We start from the raw sequence: 23556 nt of genomic DNA, 5'->3' as shown, positions 1-23556 counted from the left end.
CATTTTCACTAAACCCTTGGCAAAAGAACCTTTTTACAAAATTAGACTTGAATTAGGCATTCTTGATGAAGCTTACCTGTCTTAAACATGCTTATATGATTATATGTTTGCTTCATTATTATTATCTCATGCCTACTTGATCTTAAATATATTTAATTGTGTTCAAAAACTTAAATTTTTAGGTTAAAAAATCATTTTTATAGCTTAATTTTGCCTAAAAATAAGTTTTTCTGGGATAAGTAATCGATTACACTGGAGAGTAACCGATTACAGGGTTAAACAGCGTGTTTCAGTAACCGATTACCCAAAGTGAGTAATCGATTACTCAAAGCTGCTGTTTGAAAATTTTAAAAATTTATTTTTGAATAACCGATTACTCAAAATGAGTAACCGATTACTCTGTGCCGTTATATATGAAATTTCTGCAATTTTTAACTTTTTCAAAACTCATCTTCCTTACTCAACTCGTGTTCTCTTCTTCTCAAAGCCTCCCAACCTCTAAAAACCTTATTTTTAATCTATTTTGGGTGATTCTTGTGTCCATTCCTATCACATTTTTCATTCTAAACACTTCTAACCAAACATTTTCGTGATTAGTGGCTTGAATCAAAAACCCCCAAATTCTCCAAAAACCCAAAAACCTAAAATCTCAAATCCATGGCTTCCTCTTCTAAATCAAAGAAACAACACTCCAATACCACTCAAAGGAGTCAAGGAACAACAGCTTTGGAATGCAACCCTCTGGACTTGACAAGGCTTCTTGCTAATGATGAGCAATGCAAGATATTTGAGGAACACTTCAATGGTCGCGCCATTTTTACTCCTAAATATGGTAATGTTGATAATTTTGAGTTTGAAGATTTTCTTTTCCCTTATCTCTTATGTCAACAAAACCTTTTTAACTTCTGTTGTGAAACAAATGACATTTATCCCAAACTTGTGCCAGTATTTTATTGTAACATGAACTTTTAGAAAAATCGTCTTACATCCTATGTCAAAGGAAAAGACATTGTTTTAGATCTAAAAACTTTCAGTTCATTGATATGTAACATACCCTATCAAGGTAACATAACAGGTTTCGGCCTTGTATGTGAATGAGATAATTATGATCGAAAAGATTTTTATCATTCGTTATGTCGACTTTCGAAAAGGGAAATAGAAATGCGTAAGCAACAAGGCTTTGGAGAGACTGTCAAACACTGAGACATCCTATCTGCTAGATATCTCAAACTAGAGGAACATTTGATTCATTATTTTTTGAGCTATGTCATAATACCAGAATTTTCAAATCATTCTCAAATAAGTGACATAGAACTCCAATTGATGTATGCCATAAAGTTTAACATCGACATCAATTGGTCTCTGATGATAATGAGACAAATGTGGACTGTTAGAGGTACTCAAAGCCCTTTGCCATATGCGATCTTTATAACCAAAATTCTTCAGCATTTTGGAGTTTCTATGACCGGTGAAACAAAGATGCCTCTGAATCTTCGAGAAAGCCACATTGATGTGGATGTGATCCACAAAATGGGTTTTACCAAAGACCTTCAAACCCGCACTTATACTCATAGAACCGACAAGCCGACTACTGATGCTGAACCATCTGAACCTGAAGCTCCTAACCCTTCACAACCATCTGAGTTTCATGCTCAATCATCCTCATCTACTGCCATGCCCTCAAACCAAATGATTATGGATGAGTTGGTTTCTCTCCGAGGCTACATCACTAACCAGATGGATGCTCTCGACTCTCAGAATCAACAAATCCGATATGAACTTCATTGCCTCTCCTCTAGGATGGACAACATGGATATAGATGAAGATAACTCGGAGCCTGAATCTTAGTATATCTTTTTGGATTTTCTGGTTATTCTACTTTAAAATCTCGGACAAATTGTTACTTAGTTGTTGTTTGCTTTTGAGTTATTGTTGCATACTTATCGACAAATTACATTATGATGTTTTATGCTTTATTATCCCATTCCTGATATTTTGATTGAAACATCTTATCTAGTTACTACATTAATTTTTATATCTATTGTACTATACATCATGTATGCTATATATGTTATATATCTTGTGCTAGACTCTTGGCTTTTCTACTTTTTGATGAAGTCAAAAGGGGGAGAAAGGTTGGGAGAATGTATTTTCTGTCAAACTTTATTCCAGGCACTTACCTCCAAATGAAAGGGTGAGCATACAAGATAGGGGGAGCATACTCAAAGACAAGTCAAGATATATCACAAAGTATGCTACTCTTAGAAAATTCAGAAAACTACACCGTCAAGAAGATATTGGTTTGTCATCATAAAAAAGGGGGAGATTGTGAAGAAGATCTTTGCTCCTGACCTTGACACGATTTTGATGAAGACACCAACGTCGCCAAAAAGAAGAAAAGGAAGAATACTTATGAAGACAAAGAAGAATAAAGCTTCAAAAATTAGATTAAGTCTCTATAGGTACTTCTATCCTAAAACTCCTTGTTAGGCAAAGTAGTAAGTAATGTTCAAACCATTTTTAAAGAATAAAGAAACACTTTAAAAATACTTCAAAATACTTAAAACATTTTTTGAAATGATGTGTAACGGGTTACTTCATTCAAGTAACAAGTTACATGTTAGAGAAAAAGAGTTATCCAACTTAAAACTGTTCAGAGTAATCCATTACTGCCTTTGAGTAACAGATTACCAGTTTTACAAAAGTTGAGTAACCAATTACCCAAATAGTGTAATCGATTACTCTAATTCGTTTTTAAATAATTAGTGGATAATATGTTTGGGTAATCGATTACTTAATGTAAGTAATCGATTACTCAAGACTGTTACATGAGATTTCAGATTTCAAAACAAAATGTTTTCACTCTAAATGAAATCTCTTCACTTCAAACAACTCTTACACTTTCAGAAAGGCACCATGGGTGTTTGGAAAGTCTATATAAAGACTCTAACTCTCACAACATAAACACACAACTTTTATATAACTCTCATACTACTCTGGGAAAAAATTCTCTCACTATTTTTTACACTTTTGCACTAAGTTCTTAAACTTTCAAAAGGAGAATTTTTCTGAGTTGCTTCAAGTAATTGATTCAAAGTTTTACAAATCTATTGAGCATTATTACTAAGTATAAAAAGAGAGTTGATTGGATTGCAAGTATTATAATATTTCATACTTGTAAAGGCAATCCAAAGTCATTATTGAAATTCTTCTTTCATTGCAATGAACTTTCTTTCACAGGGTGTGAATAGAAAGGGGATAGAGTAACTTGGAAAAGTATTTTTCAAGGGTATAAATATTAGTGAGAGGGTAAGGTACTTAGAGATCTCAGGGTGAGACTTTGTAATTACTACTCATAATATTTAGTGAAAAATCTCTTGTGTTGCAAGAGTACTTGACGTAGCCTTCGATGGATAAGAAGGTGAACCAGTATAAAATACTTGTGTACTCTCTTTTCCCTTTCCTCTTTAATTTATACTTGTTTATTTTTCTGCAATATTATCCGCTACACATTAACTCTTACATTTTGTAGAAAAAATTACTATAATTTTAAGTCGACTAATTCACCCCCTTTGCAATCCTATTCTTACAACAACTTCTTCATTCTCTCTTTCTATGGGGGAGGAAACCAAATAAACCTAATTCACAATTGAAAAAAACCTGTTAATCAGCAACAACAACATGCTCTAGTGGTTCTTCAAATTGTAGCTAGCTAAGTCATTCCCATGCGAAGGCTAAGCTAAGTTTGCACAGTTCTTTATTTCTCTCTGCGGTGACCAGGCTTGTGTTGCTCTCCACTATGGTGTCTTCATCTTATTTGTACGGTGGCTCTTATCCATCAACCCTCTTGATCTCCTCACCTTAGCGTGGCCATAGGCGGGATCATCTTGGGTTTCTCTGAAGTCAAAGTTGTTGGCCTTTTCTATGGTCCTCTCCTCCTCGCATCTCATAAGTTCATCTTCTCGAAGAACCATTCCTGCAATTAGCAGCTGCATCGAGAATCAATATCAACCATAAATTGTCTTGCATAATATAGGGTCTGGGAAAGATCTTGATGACACATACCCCGGGAAGCGTAAGAGGAGACATCATTGTGTATGAGAAATTCTTTCGAAAGTAGTGCATGAGAAACTGCAAGAGAGTATGCATGATGACCAGACCAATTCTTGTGTTCCTGTTGTCACGGGTGACAACAGAACTACTTGGCTTAAAATGAGCCTATATAAAGCATTGGTGTTTAGAAGAGATCATTGAAATGATCCAAACAACAAGTTTGATACGTAATGATGTATTAGATGAGAGTGACCTATGAAGAAGGAAGGAGATTTTAATGATATGGATGATAATATATTTTCTCTGAGTAGTAGACTTGATAAGTTACCCTCTCCAATGGAACAATCTCAATTGTATAGGGACCAGCTCAGAGACAATGACATATCCCAGCAAAATGGGTTATTTGTGGTGGAATCAATTTCATGGAGAAAACGTTTTCATCCTTGATGCATGGGGAGATCTCCACTGTTTTCATATATACACAACTATTGAAGTTTTGATATCACTACCTTATTATGTGATGGCAACAAATGCCTCGTTTTCAAGACCTCCCATTGTGAGCATTGGCTGGGAGAGTGGCTAAAAATGCAATGGAGGGAGCATATGCAAAAACGTGGCTCTATGCCACTGTCCCTACACACCTACAATAATTAGAAGTACCTATAGAGAATCATTTCATGGTTGGGTTAAAGGCCTATGGTACTTATGCTAATCGGTTTGGTGACACAATATATCCCAAGGTTCCTTTTCTACTTCATGTTTGGGCAATAATATTTCCAAAATGTGTTACTTTTGGATCAAAAAGATCGTGATCAAATCAAACACATGGGAGTGGAGATCTATGTTATTATTGTAGCTTGTGAAAATATGATAAGTAAAACAAATGCTTTGGTAGGTGGTAAGTGAAAATATGACCTAGCACTGCCGACCCCAGACTGTATAGTTAGGATATCTGCATGTAAGTTTTTCTATTTAATGTTTTATCTTTACTAATTTTTTAATTTTTATAATAATAATTGATAATCTTTCTTAGCAATGATAATTAAATTACTGATTGAATACGTAAAAAATTGCAATATATTTAATGTGGTGTGGATGTTAATTTTTGTGCTTCATCTATCTCATAAACGATTAAATTTTAACTATATTAAATATCTATTTGAGATTTGATACGATGTGGACATTAGTTTCTGTCACTTCATCTATCTCGTAAACGATAAAATTTTAATTATCTTTTAGAAAATAAAATATTTCAATTACCCTTTTAAAATCTCTTTTTGATTTGACACTGTGCGTATATTAATTTCTATTGTTTTGTCTATCTTGGAGAGAATAAAATTTCAATTACTTTTAAAAAATATATTTGAGATTTGGTATGGTGCGGACATTAGCTTCTGTTGTTTCACCTATCTTAAAGACGACAAAATTCAAATTATATTTCGGCCAACCAATTTTCGAACCTGAACCACGTAGTCTTAATTTCCCTATTGCACACAAGGATACGTAGGATCAAGATAAACGTTTGTCAAACACAAATATAAAAAATAAAACATTTGGCCTTAGTCATTGAATTTTATTAAATAATTTTTAAGAGTATAAAAGTCTATGTGATTAGCGAGGGTACAATTTTAATACGGGCGAATGGGATGCTAATACATTCCCCATCTGTAAATGACTCCTGATCTTAGAATCTCAATTTAAAGACCATTTTTATCTAATTGGGCTTATTAGAGAGTTTTCTACGTTTTAACCGCAAAAAACATAGCGACGACTCCAAATCAATTGGGAGAGGTAGAAATTAAGTTTGTCTCTTCCTACTTCATAGGGCCGGTCTTCGAACTGAGAATCGGGTCGCAACAAAGTTCATTACACCAATATTTATTACATATCTTTATTATAAATTCGTAGTAACTGTATATTGTAAAATAATTTTATCCTAAGGATTATTATCAAACCAAAAGTCCTAAAAAAGAAGTAAAAATGGGTAGCTCGAACCCGCTTGGGTAAGCCTAACCCTGGTTTTAACATAGTATGGTCGGTCAAGGCTAAAAAGGTCGAATTCAATCAAAAGTACACAATATCACACTTAAGCCCTATTAATTTCTAGGCTTTGGTGGGTCTGCCTGACCAAGCCTAGCCATTTGACTTGTCTAACGTTAGCAGCCAACTACAGCTCACCACATTGCACTACATGTATATTAACTTTTTTTATTTTTTTAATGCTCTTTTTTATATATGAATTAATTAAATAATAATTTATAATTAAATTCTCATCAATATTTTTTATAAAAATAATTATTAAATTTGAGGGGGAACTCACTTGCTAAGTTTAAAAAACATATTACACATCTTAGTCATTCATTCTATGAAAATCTAATGGTTCAGATCTACTAACTAATTCAAATCATGTGGACCATTAGATTTTCATACAATGAATAGTTAAGATGTGAAATAGCTTCTTTTAACTTACTATTGGAGTAAATGAACTCCCTCTCATTAAATTTAATATTAAATGATTATTATTATTTATGAATAAAAATGTTAAAACTAATTATGGAATTTGAATAGCTCATGTTATCTCTGCCCTTCCGTCTCAAGTGAGAAGTCGCTTTACGATAAGTATATTCTCTTTGCTATTGATTCCATTTGTCAAAAATAATAACAACTTCAGATATAAAAAATGTCTTATTATTTTACTTGATTTATGCGATTTGAATAATTTGATATTGGCCAGCATCGTCTCTCTTCCTTGATGCGTCAAACGGGGAGTCGGTCTATGGTCAATGTCGTCTCTTTGCTATTGATTCCATTTATCCTAAAATAGTTAAATATTTTATAATCAACTCATTCACTATTTAATGAAAGAACATATGAATTCATTTTTTATAATCCAAAACACAATTTAAATCAAACATGCCAACTATCAATTTTAAATTCAAAACTAAATAGTATTGATTTCCCTATGCACCTAGGAATATATAAGAACAAGAAGAACTCTTATGAGACACAAAAATAAAAAAGTAAATTTTTTTGTTTTAGTAGTTAAATTTTAAATATTTTTTTATTGGTATAAAAGTCAATACAATTAGTGAGCATACATTTTTATTACGGGCAGACATAATGCTAATATCTTCATCGATCCATAATCGACTTTCAAACTCAGAATCTTTATTTAAAGATCATTTTATCTATTTGGGCATGATAAGAATGTTTTCAACATTTTAATTGGAGAAAAACAAACTGGTGAATGGAAAAAATTGTAATAGAGTAAAAGTGACAAATTACTAGAAAATACAATATCCTCCATTACAAAGAAAACTAAACATAATAACTATTAAAGTTTTAAGAATATCCTAACTCTTTAAGTCCGAAATATTATGTAATTAGTACTACCAACTACATGCATACACATGAGTAATATTTCGATGGAAGATATTGTACTATATTACGCATTATCATTAATTCATTATATAATGTATTTTGTTCCTTGCCTACATTTCTAGATAATTAGATAAAAAAAATTAAGTCCTTATCTCATTAGGTAGAATTATTTATATGGATCAGACAATGTTAGAATAATCTACCAATACAGATAGAGCATCATATAAAATAACTCTATCTTTTGCAAACCACCTTTTTCTCTCATCGACTACCTTCACTAGGGTTAAGATTCATGGTTTTCTAAGGGCAGCCTAATAGCTTCCTTTGATGGAATAAGAGATTTCATCTCTTTCCTTCTGGGCCATGAATGGAAGTTGGCGTTAAGCTTCTTTGGATCAATTGATAGTGTGCTTATCGCTCTACTTTGCTTGATTCTCATGCCAGATGTTTGGACTCGTCACTCAGCTTTAGGCCTTATTAGCTTCATTTCCGAAGTGAGCATGAAGTCCGAATTGAATAGATATTGAGAAAGCGTCTTTCGTGATGAAAGTTGCAAGTTCAGATTCAAAATTGAGAAATAAATCAGCAAAGCGCAGCTGGAGCTTAATCTATTATAGCATAGGGCAGGCTATTTGGATAATTGATTAGCTTAAGCTGATGAACCAGCTTCTACCACTGACAAGCTAATTCAAACTACGCCTAACTAGAGGAAGAAAATCACTTGATCTTGGCTCGAAATTTTTTAGGGAATCCAATATCTGGTAAGAAAGGGCGATTCGGCTACTCGAAGCGGAGAAGCTAGAGCTCACTCCACCCATAGGAATAGGGAGGAAGTTTCATTCCAAAACTGCTCTTAGTTTGAGCTAGGAGATGGGACAATACACTGTTAGACCGGGAGTTTCAAACTGAGATTTGTTAGATATTTGTGGAACGACAAGTGCACCGTATCATCCAAGTAATAAAATTCGGTAAAGTACTCGGATATTGTCCTCAGGGAGCAGAGTGGATTTACACTAATTCCCACAAGAATTAGTTAAACAAAATTTAGAATGATATTTACGATTTGCTTTTAGTTATGAAATTTGTAAATTGAACGAAAGATAAATAAATTAAATTGGGATCGAAATGCATCGTTCTTTCCTAATGATATCCATGGATTCAACTCCAAGTGAATTATGAAGTTATGATTTAGATGCACATGTCATTCAAATCATTCACATCAATCCCTTGAGTGTAAAATCCTTATATAATTGTTCAAATGCCAATTCCTTGAATATTTAACCAATTAACTAGCATTACGTTCCATGTAAAAGCAATTCATGCATCATTCTCCATTCCTAGAGTAATGATGTATGAAAGAAGATGATCCAGGTTCAGTATCAAGTTTAATTTCCCAATTAAACTTGAACCTAAGAACAAGAACTTAGTAGCAAATTAAATTCATGCATTAATAACGGGATGAACTTCCCAAAATCCAATAACTATTACAATGGAATTGAATTCAGGAGTACAAAGGTTAGAAGATCACATTTCGAATCCCTGAGCAAGAACTAATCACTCTGTCTCGCTATTACAATGCTTGAATCATGAAATTATACAAGGTATCATGTGAAATAGAATCGTTTCCACATGTTCTATTCTAATCTCCCTATTTTTTGTGCCAAGAATTGCTTCAGAAGTGTTTTGATGATCCGTTTTTCTTCCAAAACTACCTATAACAGGCACTAACTGCTACTCTCTCACTCAAGCTAGAGATTCTCGCTTGAGCGAGAGAAGATGCATTTCCATGCCTGAACACCTTGCCTGGGCGAGGAAGAAACAGTAAGTATCAACTTTTTGGTCATGAATAGCGCCTGAGCGAGGCTCGCTTGCTTGGGCGAGGGGTACCAGTGTTTTCTGATGATTTTCCTATGAATTATGGCTTGAGCGACCACTACCTCACTTGGGCGAGGCTCGTGTTGTTCATAAACTTATTCTTCTCTTTTTTCCTCCTTTATTCATCATTTCTTACTCTGAAAACAACACTACATAATTAAATTCCTAAAGAATACAAGATTACTAGATTATCGGAAATTGTATGCAATTATATCATAAATCTAAACAAAGTGCCCTAAAATCATATACATTTCATTAACATTTTAGCACTTAAAAAATTTCCCCAACCTAGAATCTTGCTTGTCCTCAAGCAAAATAACACAATATAAATCAATTCAATACATTTGGTTTTCAAAACAATTACTCGTCCAATCATGAATCGGCTAGATTCTCTTACTTGTTCACAAAGACCTGTTTCATGATCAATCATCATGTACCAAGTTCCAACTGATAACAGAATGCACATACAGTTCAAGTTCAAAGAGAATAGCAAGAATAACTACTCAGTTCTATCAAAGGACTCTCTCAATCTCACAGGTTACGTGTTTCTCTCATCTCTTTGTTGGACCTAGAACAATTTGACTTTGCCTTTCAGTTCAAGCAAGCCATATACACAAGTTCAATCATGGATCTTAAGGACTTCATTAGGGTTGTAATGAGGCCTGACTACAAAAATTATTGGTTTTTCTAGAATTCAAAAAGGAAGGTAGACCACTAGTGCATACTTACCTTTCCTTCTCGTGTTCCTTTTCCCATTTTGTTGTACCATGCTCTTTCCATCAACCATCTAATTTTCCTTCTTTAACCGTCTCTTTTCTTTTTTGAGTCTCTATTTTCTTGCATGATTTACTTTTGACTTGTTTCTTTCTTTCCTTTGCTTCATGCTTTACCATTTAAACGTGTGGTTGAAGAATGGGTCTTTTAGATTTAACTACCTTCATATTCACAAACTTAATTCCCATTGTCCACCAAGACTCATATGCACTAATGATCTATCTCCAAAGGTATGCGGATTGATCATTTCAATGTGGCTTAGGTGCATAATTTTTCACAAAAAATTTTCAGCTCAAAGGGGCTAGCAAAAATCAGGTTCTTGATTTATTCGGTAGGCTTTCTGGCTGTAGTTCAACTATCCTAAACTAGGCCTTAGTCATTTCCATGCTATTCCATGCTTAATGGCACACAAAAAAATCAGGCAAAGTTCATTGGTGAAATCCAGCAAAGACACTCATTTGTGTTTGGGATGCATTCACTCACCCGGTTATAAGCTTTTGTCCTTTGACTAACTGCTCATTATTCAACATATTCGATCTGTGTCTGAATCAACATCCACATCCCGAAAACAGTCAAATTTAGAACCCTAATCAATCTCAATCACATATTCTAATATCACATTTTAATTCACATGTCTATAGCACAACTACACAATTGAACTCAACAAACACATTTAAACCAGACACATTTTCATCGACTACATTTGTTAATTAACTTGAACAGAAAACAACAAAACACAAAGTACATAATGAAATTACACCTACCGAAAAAACAACAAAACATGCATCCTACACATCAATCCTAAACATACATCCTAAACATTGATACTAAACATATGGCCTAAACATACATCCTAATATACATCCTAAATTACACAACATAAGTAACAAAGCAAGTACAGAGAAACCAGTTTTAGCCTAAAGGCTCATCAGAGTATGAACTCCATATCATCATCTTCATGATTAGCACCCTCTGTAGTTGTACCATCTCTAGTGCCATATCTAGTGGTTCCGGAAGGTCCTGCCCCCTCCATAAAGATAGGCCTGACCCTAGGCCAAGGGAACTGTTGGGTGAAAGTGTCCGAGGAACCTCAGAATTGGTTCCCTGGACTCAAATGCTGGAAAGCAGCAAACAACCCTTGTTGCTGATACACCTGCCCTTGTCTCAGGATGTCATTTTGAAGCTCTATATGCTCCATATGCAATGTGAGCTGGTGAAGCTGCTCCTGAGTGGTTCCCTAATAAGGTGCCGAAGGAGGCATCTCTAGCTGCTGAGGTGGGAATGACATATGTGGATGGTGAGAACTATCACCCTACTGTACCCCATCCTCCTCTTTGAAGTTCTGACGGATGTACTGCATGGTGGTCAGGGGTTTTATCTTCTCAGTTCTGTTAACTTGAACTCCTTGCTGAGCACAGAGTTCGGTTATCAATGATGGGAACCCCAAAGATCCCTTCTTGCCTTTTTTGATGACTACTTTGTATATTTCCGTGACGATTATCTTAGCCACATCAATCATCATACCCTTCATGATTTCATAAATGATGCAACAATCAGAAAGGGGCAATGACGACACGTGACTGCTTGGAATCATGTTGTGCAGCAAGAATATCATCCAGACTTGGGTCAGGGCGGTCATATACTTCCGGTAAATCCGGAGGGGTTGGCCATTCGGATTGGTGCTAAATGACCTTCCAGGTAGACACACACTTGCGCAACAGTCTCCTCAATAGTGAACGTACCATCAACTTCAGCAGCATAAAACTGACACAATTCCCCCTAATGTGCCTCAAAAGGGTTGTCCAGCAAATCGTTGACAGTGTCTCTATCAAACAAGATAGTCTTTCCCCGGACCCAAGATTTGTATGCAAGTTCTTCTCCCTCCAATGGGTAAGCATTGGCATAGAATACAAGAACGACATCGGGGTCGAACTTGTTATTTGGGGTTGCCACTCCCCACCATTTCAGCACAGTCAAAGGTATTGTGAAAATGAGATATTCATCTGTTTCCAATTGTAGCCTCCTCTCAAGAACGAAAACCCAATTAAGGAGTAGGGTATATCGTTCATGTTTCCCCTTTTTCTTGAACACAGTCTGGTCATACTCAGAGGCATGTGAAGTTGCAGTTCCTCTCAACTTCTTGAGAGGGGGGTTCTTGTTAGCCACAAATTTGTTTTCCTGTAAAAACACATTGAACGATTTAATCACGCATGAATATCATAGTGCAATGCGCAATAACAACAATATAGCATCGAGAGCAACTAATCCATCCTAAATGTGCCTAAAATGATTGAATGTTAACGCAATGCACAAATGAGAATATGATGAAATGAAAAGTACACTTACAATCCACTCATAATGCTTGCTACTGTGTGTGCAATAGATGATGAAAGAATCCAACTCTTGAAGAGGGCACAAGCTGGGAGATTATGTTTGGTTTCTTTGCAATGCGGTGTGAGGAAATGAACCCACAACCCTTTTTTTTAAAACAAAACTCGTGCCCTCTCGCCCGGGCGAGGAACTCTCGCTTGGGAGAAATTTCAGAACTTAAGAGTCTACACCCTCTCACTTGGGCGAGGCTCCAGAACTGAAAGTCATATCATCCTCGCTTGGGCGAGGGAGAAACAAAGAGTCACTCAAATTAATTACGCTTGAGCGAGGCTGTCTCGCCTGAGTGGGGGGTTTGGGACTGAAAGGCCACCTTCCTCGCCTGGGCGATAATTGCCTATAAATTCTCTTGTTATTTTTTTGTTGGTTTGTTTTGTATACTAATGCAAGCTGAAAATAAAGCTAGATTGCCTTCCAGTTAGCGTTTGTTTAACGTCATTAGCTTGACGCCTGTTATGTTAAGCTTATGATATGTTGATGATTGTGGTGAGCCACTCAATGTCACCACCCAAGTAAGGTTTCACCCTCTGGCCATTGACTACCCAGCTCCTTTGAGAAGTCGGGTCTTGCAATTCAATCACACCATGTGATTTAACTTTCTTAATTAGGAAGGATCCTGACCATTTAGACCTTAGTTTACCCGGAAACAGCTTCATCCGAGAGTTGAACAGCAGCACACTTTGACCCGCCCGGAAGTCTTTTTGACGGATCTTCCATTCATGATACAGCTTGACCTTCTCCTTGTATAACTTGGAGGATTCATAGGCAGTGAGCCTGATCTCCTCAACTGTTGTAACTGAAGTTTCCTTTGGTCACCTGCTACTTTGGGGTCCATATTGAGAAACTTGAGGGCCCATAATGCTTTGTGCTAATGCTCTACAGGCAAATGACATGCTTTACCATATACTAGTTGAAATGGGGATAATCCTGTGGGTGCTTTGAATGCTGTTATGTAGGCCCATAATGCATCATCCTGTCGAAGAGACCAGTTCTTCCTTGTAGTTGACAGTGTTTTTTTCCATAATTCTCTTGATCTCTCGTTTGGACACCTCCGCTTGTCCATTTGTTTGCAGATGATAAGGTGATGCTACCTTATGTTGGACACCATAATGTTGTAGGACCTTCTCCAATTGTGCATTGTAGAAATGTGATCCTCCATCACTAATAAGTACCCGAGGTGTGCCAAATCGACTGAATATATTCCTTTTCAAAAACTTGATCATAGTCTTAGCATCATCCCTTTGTGCAGCTACAGCCTCTACCCATTTGGACACATAATCCACCGCCACTAGTATGTATACTTGTGAGCATGACGGTGGAAATGGTCCCATAAAGTCAATTCCCCAACAATCAAACACCTCAATTTCCTGAATGTTATTCAATGACATCTCGTTCCTTTTGGAGATCCCGCCTGATCTCTAGCACTTATCACATTGTCGTGCATACTGATGTGCATCCTTGAACACAAAAGGCCAGTAGAAGCCAGATCGGAGGACTTTAGCAATTGTCCTCTCTCCATTAAAGTGCCCTCCATATGGCGAATTGTGACAGTGCCATAGGATGCTCTTAGCTTCTTCAGTGGATACACACCTTCTCAAAAGTCCATCCGACCCAGTCTTAAATAGATGAGGGTCATCCCACACATAGTGACGAGAATCTCCCAAGAATCTTCTCTTTTGATGCCATGACAACTCTTCAGGAATGACCCATGCAGCTTTAAAATTAGCTATGTCATCAAACCATAGTCTTTCTTGAACCAAGAGAAGCTTCTCATCAGGAAACTCCTCCACCACCTCTGACTCTCTTACTGTGACCTCTTGATTGACTAGTATTGACAGGTGATCTGCTACACAATTCTCGCTCCCTTTTTTATCCTTGATCACCAAGTCGAATTCCTGCAACAACAAAACCCAACGCAACAATCTCGGCTTGGAGTCCGATTTAGTTAGCAAGTATTTTATAGCACCGTGATCCGTAAAAATTATCACTTCAGAGCCAATCAAATAAGATCTAAATTTCTCCACATCATACACTATAGCTAATAGTTTTTTTTCTATGGTGGCATAATTAACTTGTGCCTCATTGAGTACCCTGCTAGCATAGTGTATGGTATGGAAAACTTTAGACTTTCGCAGTCCTAGTACCACGCCGACAGCATAATCATTGGCATCACACATAAGTTCAAAATCAAGATGTCAGTCGGGCGCTACTAGAATAGGAGTGGAAATCAGTTTTTATTTTAAGATTTCAAAAGATTTGGAACACTCAACATCAAATTGAAAAATGGTATCTTTGTTTAAAAGATTGTTGTGTGGCTTTGCTATTTTAGAAAAGTCTTTAATAAACCTTCTATAGAAACCTGCATGTCCAAGTAAACTTCGAATTCCCTTGACATTAAGTGATGGTGGAAGGTCCTTGATGACCTCAATCTTTGCTTTGTCAACTTCGATACCCCTGGAAGAGATCTTGTGTCCCAAAACTACTCCCTCAGTCACCATAAAGTGACACTTTTCCCAGTTTAGTACCAAGTTTGTCTCAACACATTCTTGCAGAACGATGTCCAGATTTGCCAAGCAACTCTCAAATGACAACCCGAAGACCGAGAAGTCATCCATAAAAACCTCAATACACTACTCCACAAGATCAGAAAAACTAGCTAACATACACCTCTGAAATGTTGCTGGTGCATTGCACAGTGCAAATGGCATTTTCCTGTATGCGAAAACACCAAAACGACAAGTGAAAGCTGTTTTTTCCTGGTCTTGGGGATCCATAGTGATCTGATTATAACTAGAATATCCATCCAGGAAACATTAGAATTCTTGTCCAGCCAATCTTTCTAGCATTTGGTCCATGAATGGCAGAGGAAAGTGATCTTTGCGAGTAGCTTGATTCAGTTTCCGGTAATCAATACACATTCGCCAACCAGTGACTGTTTTGGTTGGGATGAGTTCATCTTTGTCATTCCTAACCACAGTCATACCTCCCTTCTTTGGGACCACTTGAACATGATTAACCCACTTACTATCATATATGGGATAAATCATCTCAGCATCTAATAGTTTCATCACTTCCTTCTTTACCACTTCCTTCATAGTGGGATTAAGACGCCTCTGAGGTTGTGCCACCGGTTTGTAATCCTCCTCCATATAGATCTTATGGATGCAATAAGATGGACTGATTCCATGCAAATTAGCTAGTGTCCACCCTATTGCTCCTACATTCTTCCTCGGTACCCCAATTAACAACTGTTCTTCATCACATGTAAGGGTACTATTGGTGCTTACCGGTTTCTGCCCTCCTTCTTCTAAAAGCACATACTTCAAATGTGAAGGAAGAACTTTCAATTCCACCTTTGGAGCTTCAACTGTCTTATCTTTCCCTAACTCTTCAAATATATTTTGATTAGATGCAACCTTGCAGGGTGCATCTAACTCTGCCACACATGTCTTGATCATCTTCTCCTCCTCAATACTGCTTCCCTCTAGATCTCCCCTCAAAACTTTCTCCAACGGGCTACTCCTACTCAAATGAATGTCATCGAGCATGAATAAATCCTCAAAGACATCCACCCGAAAGCAGTGTTGCTTGTATCTCGGATGTTGCATAGCCTCAAAAATATTGTAATTCACCTCTTAGTCTTCAACTCTTACCTTCAATTTTCCATCATCAACATCAATAATAAATCGAGCAACCTTCATGAAGGGTCTGTCCAAAATAAGAGGAACCTCTTTATCCTCTTCAATATCCATAATGACAAAATTCACAAAAAAACGACTAACCCATCTACCTTCACCAAAACATCCTCTGCAACTCTATAAGGATATTTAATAGATCTATCAGCTAGTTGCAAAGTCATTCTGGTAGGCTTGATCTCCAAATCCCCAATTCTTTTCAGCATAGAAAGGGACATCAAATTAATATTAGCACCTAAATCAAGCAGTGCCTTTCCCATGGATATTTCACCAATAGTGATCGGAGTAGTGAAGCTGCCCGGATCTTTAGTCTTCTCATGCAAAGACTTCTGAATGATAGCACTAAACCCAACTTCTAAACTCACTATTTCTTCTGAAAACTTTCTTTTCTTTGTCAAAAAATTCTTCATGAATTTAGCATACACTGGCATTTTTCCATCGCCTCCATGAACGGAATGTTGATCTGGAGGTTCTTGAATAAATCCAAGAACCTAGCATATTGTCGCTCCTTATCCTTTTTGGAAGGTCTCTTTGGATAAGGGAGATCCTTCAACTGAGGTAGGTCATCCTTCCTCTTATCATTGTTCTCCCTTCTATCATCATCAGTGGTGACAACCCCTTCCTCATCTTGTACCGCTTTACCCTTCTATGTCTCTCTGATCACTTCTTCTGAACCTCCAACTTTGGTCTCTCTCAAAACTTCTTCTTCAACAGCCAAGTTCTCACCAATACCCTTACCAATGATATTACCACTTGTGGTAGTGATAGATTTGCAATGTTCTTTTGGATTGGTTTGAGTGTTGGTGGAGAATTGTTGTCTATCTGAGTTCTGTTCTGCCATTTGCTTAGCTAGCTGACCCACTTGAGTGTTCAGATTTCTGATAGAAGCATCAATATTTTTCTAGTTTGAGATAGAGACTTGCATAAACTTTTCCAATGTCTGTTCCAACTTCGTTTTCCTCTCATGTAATGGTGGGTGTGACCCTTGCTGATAAGATGGTTGATATGGTGGTTGCTTGTTAGATGGTCCTGCATCCTGCCTCCACCCAAAATGTTGATTTTGGTTTTGGTTTCCCCTCCAACCCTGTGAAAATAGATTGTTGAATGAAGGGTTGTTAGGGAAATTAGCGTGACGAGGTTGATTGTTAACATACTGAACCTCTTCAGCTTGTGTATTAGTAAGCATTAAGCATTGACCATTAACATGATCAGCCCCACAAAATTCACATTGTAGCACTTTTTGATGAATAGAAGGAGTCTGCACTATATTCAATTGTTGAGGCAACTTGGACATTTGCTTTGTAAGGGCCTCAATTTGTTGTGTCAAGATCTTGTTCTGAGCCAGAATAGCATAAGAAGTATTCAAATCTAACACTCCTCTCTTCTGTACTGTACTTCTATTGTGTTGAGCTTGCCTATTTGTAGCAGATAGTGCAGTAATGATTCTAGTAGCTTGCTCAACATCAACTGCCATCATAGTGCCACCGGCTGTGGCATCCAATATCATCTTAGTGTTCGGCTTCAACCCATTGCAAAAAATGTTCAGTTGATCAACATCCTCAAATCCATGATTGGGACATTTCCTCAGTAACACTTGGAAACGCTCCCATGCCTCATAAAAAGCCTCCTCAGCACATTGTCTGAATGTAGAGATTTCAAACTTAGCATGCACATATCTCGCCGAAGGGAAAAACCTTGTTAAAAACATAGTTTCCAAATTGCTCCAAGTGGTTAAGCTTTGGGTTGGATGTGATTTCAACCATTCCCTAGCTTCACCAAGGAAGGAAAATGGAAACAACATCATATAAGAAGCTTCCCTCTCAGTGTCTGAATATCCCATAGTAGCCACTAGCTCATAGAAATTATCCAAGTGGGCATATGAATCTTCATAATCCTTGCCCGTGAATTGATGAGCACTGACTAAATTCAGGTAGGCAGGCTTGATTTCCATTGTCCTTGCGGTATGTGGAATCACAATACTAGAGTAGTGTCAAGGACCTTGATACATGGCATAATCTCCTAATGTTCTCCTTGGAGGATTAGGCCTTGGGTTATTATCAGCAGTATTGTTTATATTTTCCATCTTCTCAGATTGAGATTCTGAAACTGTAGTGACTATAACTGATTCAGAGCTACACTGTGCTTCTTGAGGACCATGTTGTCTCTTCTGTTTTGCTTTCTATCGATTGCTCTTAGCAGACTTCTCAATCTCGGGATTATACTGTAGTTTCTCTTCAGTGGCTTTACCTCGCAAAAGCATAAATAAAAAAGACTACAGCAAAGGTTAGCACAAGGGGGAATTATACTAAAAAGAATTAAAGAATAACTATGTACAAAACTCAATAAATTCTATAAAGAACTAATGTAAATTGCTCATTGCTCCCTGGCAGCGGCGCCAAAAACTTGTTAGATATTTGTGGAACGGCAAGCGCACCGTATCATCCAAGTAATAAAATCCGGTAAAGTACCGGGATATCATCCTCAGGGAGTAGAGTGGATTTACACTAATTCCTACAAGAATTAGTTCAGCAATATTTACAATGATATTTTTATAAGATTTGCTTTTAGTTATAAAATTTGTAAATTGAACGAAAGATAAATAAATTAAATTGGGATCGAAATGCATCGTTCTTTCCCAATGACATCCTTGGATTCAATTCCAAGTGAATTATGAAGTTACTGATTCAGATGCACATGTCATTCAAATCATTCACATCAATCCCTTGAGTGTAAAATCCTTAGATAATTGCTCAAATGCCAATTCCTTGAACATTTAACCAATTAACTAGCATTACATTCCATGTAAAAGCAATACATGCATCATTCTCCATTCCTAGAGTAATGATGTATGAAGGAAGATGATCCAGGTTCGGTATCAAGTTTAATTTCCCAATTAAACTTGAACCTAAGAACAAGAACTTAGTAGCAAATTAAATTCATGCATTAATAACGGGATGAACTTCCCAAAATCAAATAACTATTATAATGGAATCGAATCCAGGAGTACAAAGGTTAGAAGATTACATTTCGAATCCATCAGCAAGAACTAATCACTCCTTCTCGCTATTACAATGCTTGAATCATGAAATTATACAAGGTATCATGTGAAATAGAATCGTTTCCACGAGTTCTATTTTAATCTCCCTATTTTTTCGTGCCAATAATTGCTTCATAAGTGTTTCGATGATCCGTTTGTCTTCCAAAACTGCCGATATCATGCACTAACTGCTACTCTCTCGCTCAAGCTAGAGAGTCTCGCTTGAGCGAGAGAAGATGCCTTTCCATGCCTGAACACCTCGCTTGGGAGAGAGAAGTTGCCTTTCCACACTTGAACACCTCGCTTGGGCGAGGGAGAAACAGTAAGTATCAGCTTTTTGGTCTTGAAATAGCGCCTGAGTGAGGTTCACTCGCTTGGGCTAGGGGTACAAGTATTTTCTGATGATTTTCCTCTGAATTATGGCTTGAGCGACCATTACCTCGCTTGGGCGAGGCTTGTGATGACCATGATTTATAATATTATTTTTCACCTTAACTTTGTCTTGGATACTATTGTCTCACCACCATGATTTTGTAACTTTTGGTCTAGAGCTTCTAGATTCGTCTCGTATTTCCTTTAATATCATCCTAATTTCTTTGACAATCTCCTCCCACATATCATTAGCATTTCCTTTTACCAACCAAAACCCTTTAATTCAAAACCTTTTTTTTCAAAATCCTTTGATTGAAGCTCTTAGGTTCTCCTCCTTTCAATTTCTACCATTTAATCTATGGGACTCTATATTATCCTTTTTCTCTCCACTCTACTTTTCACCCTTACATCCATAAGCAAAACTCTTTATTGGCTCCTCAAGCTCTCTTCAAGCATTACTTTGCAGTCCAACCAAAACTTTCTATTCAATTAACTTATAAGTAACAAATTGATTTGAGAACGTGCAACTCCACTCTTGCATGTGATAAGATGGTCATCCCACTTCTTAAAACACGTATTCACTAGTGTAAAATTAAAAGCTCATGAGAAGTCTAGAATAGACCTTCCATATTTGATTCTCCTATGCTATATCCACCATGAACACTTTCAAGTCCTCTAATATCACTCCTTACACATGCCTATTAAGATAATATGCAGCGAAATTATTTTCTCCTAAAGGTATTGTGTGGACTACTCCTTCTAAATCCTCCCAAAATTTTATCTTCTTATATTCGTCTAACCCTACCTAGGATGCATAAGCATTAATTACAATAAAGGTGTATTCCTTTGTTATAAACTTTAAGGATATGATCTTATCTCTTATTCTCTTTACATCCACACATCCTTCTTCTATTCTTTATCTACAATTATACTTACCTCATTTCTCGATCTTGTCTTACTAGTGTATATAGCTTAAAACCTAAAGTAATTAACTTTCTTGCCTTTTCCTCAACCCATTTAGTTTCTTCTAGGCACATAAAATTGATCCTCCTTCTGATCATTGTGTCATCTATTTCCATTTATTTGCTTGTAAGAGTATTTATATTTTATGCTCTCATTCGCATCATAGATTGGTGAAGTAGCTTCTTTACCCCCACTCGTTCACACAAGTATAGGAAACCTTGCTTATTTTTCACTATATCCATGCGCCGATGTAGTGACCCTTGCTCGTTTGAACTGTACCCGAGCGATACAACACTTTGCTTCTAGGCGATGGCCTAGCACTAGTATTATCATATCAATTATCCATATTATAGAGATTCGACAAAATTTTACATTGGTTGTCGGCTGCCTAACACAATCTTCACTTTTTATTCGGGCTTAATACCAACTATATATAACGTCAAACACATATCTCGTATCAAGTTGAATACATAAGTCTAAATTATCTTGAGCTTATCAATGAATCTTGTAACAAGAGGTGAAATATTTATGCTCATTAGATTACAAGTTAGTGAAGAAAGTGAAATCATCCATCAGAACTAGATTATAATTCTGAATATAAGAATATAATTGAGGACCACGCAGAACTATCCATAAACAAGTATTTAAGATAGTACATAAGCTGATAAACCCCCTTGTCACCAACATCAGAACTGAAAAGCTTGACTTAGGCATTCTAATCATTTAACTTGTAATCAACATCTAGTACATAGCTTCTAGAATCATCATAATACATTAGTTAAAACATGCTACCTAGTTGATCAACATTTTTCTACTAGTATCAGATCATTTAATAATGAATGCAGTTTAATTGGGAGAGGCATTATGAATTCCCTAAAGCAAAGATCACAGTGAAAAGGTTTAAGTGGAACTAGAGATATCTCTACAAAGTATAAGTCTGAAATGTTTTGTATTATCAAAAAATATCCAAAATTGAAAGCCTCATTACATTGAACAAATCATCCTTAACTCTTCACACTGCCAAGGGTATCTCATCACCCTTTGGATAAGGAACTAATCTCCTTTAGGTGTGTGGTTGTCCCTCCCAACAAGTATTGCACACAGGAATCAAACTCTTGATATTTTGATCGTCTTGGAGATCTAGTGAAGCCTTACACCACTAGACCAACATCTTGTTGATAGTCTTCCTTAACTCTATAATTAACTTTTGTAGATTATAAAAAGTATATTGTATATATAGCAGCACCTTTAATGCCCATCAGTTACGTATAACAATTACAGAACAATTTGTATTCATAAGTTAAACTTAATCCTCCTTTCCCCTATGAATGTCAACTATATTTCCATATGAATGTCAGTTTATACCAAAGCAATTCTAGTAATAAACAACTAAATCTTATTCTTTCTCATATTTACACATTATACGATGATTAGAATTGATCTTAAATTACTTTCTACATTCACTAACTCAAATCCTTTCACTTCACACCAATGAAAATTAATGTGATTGATATTAATGTATACCAAAACATATGTGATTGATATTAATGTATAACAAAACATTATTCAATTGATACTAATGTATACAAAAACAATGTTTGTTTTGCTCAATAACATTTCAAATAAAAGGATGTCATCACGTATATATAGTTGTATATATATATTAGGATTAGAAACCCTAGCAGAGCATAATTTGGAGATTTAAAGAACATTAAAAATATCTATGTAAAATAACGTATCATATTTCATACTTTTTTCTGGAAATTATAAACTACATATTATGCAAATAATTATTGCATATATTTACCCTATTTCCTCAAAACATAATCTTTGATCTTGATGAGTGACTGGATGATTCTCTTAGGGTTAGTTTGGGAGTTGGATTCTGGAGGGGGGAAAAGGAAAAGGGAAGACTTGAGAGCCATCTCACAAGTGTATTTCATGGCTCTCAGGTCTTCCATTTCTCTTCCTTCCCCTCCAAAATTCAACTCTCAAACTAACCCTTAGACTTGTTTGCAATTGTTGTAGTAGTGTCTTTGGGCCCATACTACCTAACATTGCTCATTCCTTTGAGAGAAACTTTGGCCTCACTATGGCAGTTTGAAATGTGGATGTGTCATTGGTAAGGCCAAATGACATCACTAAGATCTTGTGGGTATCAGTTGGATAAAGACAAATTTGGTGGTACCTTGACCATAAATCAATCTTAAAAAAAATGTTAGCACCAACCAACTCTCTAATAATTCACCAATGTTGGAATATAGAACTGGTTTTTGATTATAATGACATTCAGATTGTGATAATCTACATAGAACTGTGAAGACTTGTCTTTCTTTCATACCAATATGGCTGGTGAAGAAAAGGGACTCGTACTAGGTACTACAATGCTTTCTGATAACATCTTAGTCAATAGTGTAGTCATGGCCTATTTATGAAAATATGGGTAACGATATGGTTTGACATTAACATATAGTTTGTTATGTAGTAGGATTAACTTGTGGTCATGAGATGTATGTGGTGAAGGCCTTTGTGAATGGTGAAAACAACAACAAATTTGAAAGTGCGCATGTCAAGAGGAGCACTTTGGAAAACTCTCTCATTATATGTCATGGTTTTGATGTGGACAACTTGTGCTAATAAGAGCTTGAAGATCATTAACAAATCAACATGCTTAAGTCTTTTAATTGGTACTAGACTTAGACTAGAAACTAGTTTAGGTTGAGTCTAAGGCTTAGGTCAACTAACACATGTCTCATATGCATAAAACTTTTCAATCATTTCATCTTTGAGATATGTCATTCATAATATGTTCATGCATCACATAAATACATGTATATGTGCATCCTAGGCATAAACTTAGTGTTAAACATGTATGAATCAAGTGCATAACATATTTGAGTTTTTGTAATTGAAAATACATATGAAAATATGATGTGAATCGATTAAGGCATGCGTTAATCGATTAACCTAACTTTTTGAAAAGCTGTTGAAACTGAAAAACTTGGAAAACAAAATCAG

At 36.2% G+C, this 23556-nt stretch overlaps 1 long non-coding RNA gene across 1 annotated transcript in view; it reads right to left on the bottom strand.

The window, feature by feature from the left end:
• The window catches only part of LOC109332235, a 23675-nt gene continuing 3703 nt past the window's right edge, over positions 3585 to 23556 (bottom strand). Inside the window, exons 2-3 of the long non-coding RNA XR_002105883.1 lie at positions 17557 to 17560; positions 3585 to 3595 (exon numbers count right to left, since the gene is read on the bottom strand). This is a non-coding gene — a long non-coding RNA (uncharacterized LOC109332235). The remainder of the gene's footprint in view (positions 3596 to 17556; positions 17561 to 23556) is intronic.

Source organism: Lupinus angustifolius, chromosome LG18 (assembly GCF_001865875.1).
Source record: "Lupinus angustifolius cultivar Tanjil chromosome LG18, LupAngTanjil_v1.0, whole genome shotgun sequence".
Taxonomy (NCBI): Eukaryota; Viridiplantae; Streptophyta; class Magnoliopsida; order Fabales; family Fabaceae; genus Lupinus; species Lupinus angustifolius.
Note: the sequence above shows the minus strand (reverse complement) of the source record. Positions and strands in the feature narration are given on the sequence as shown.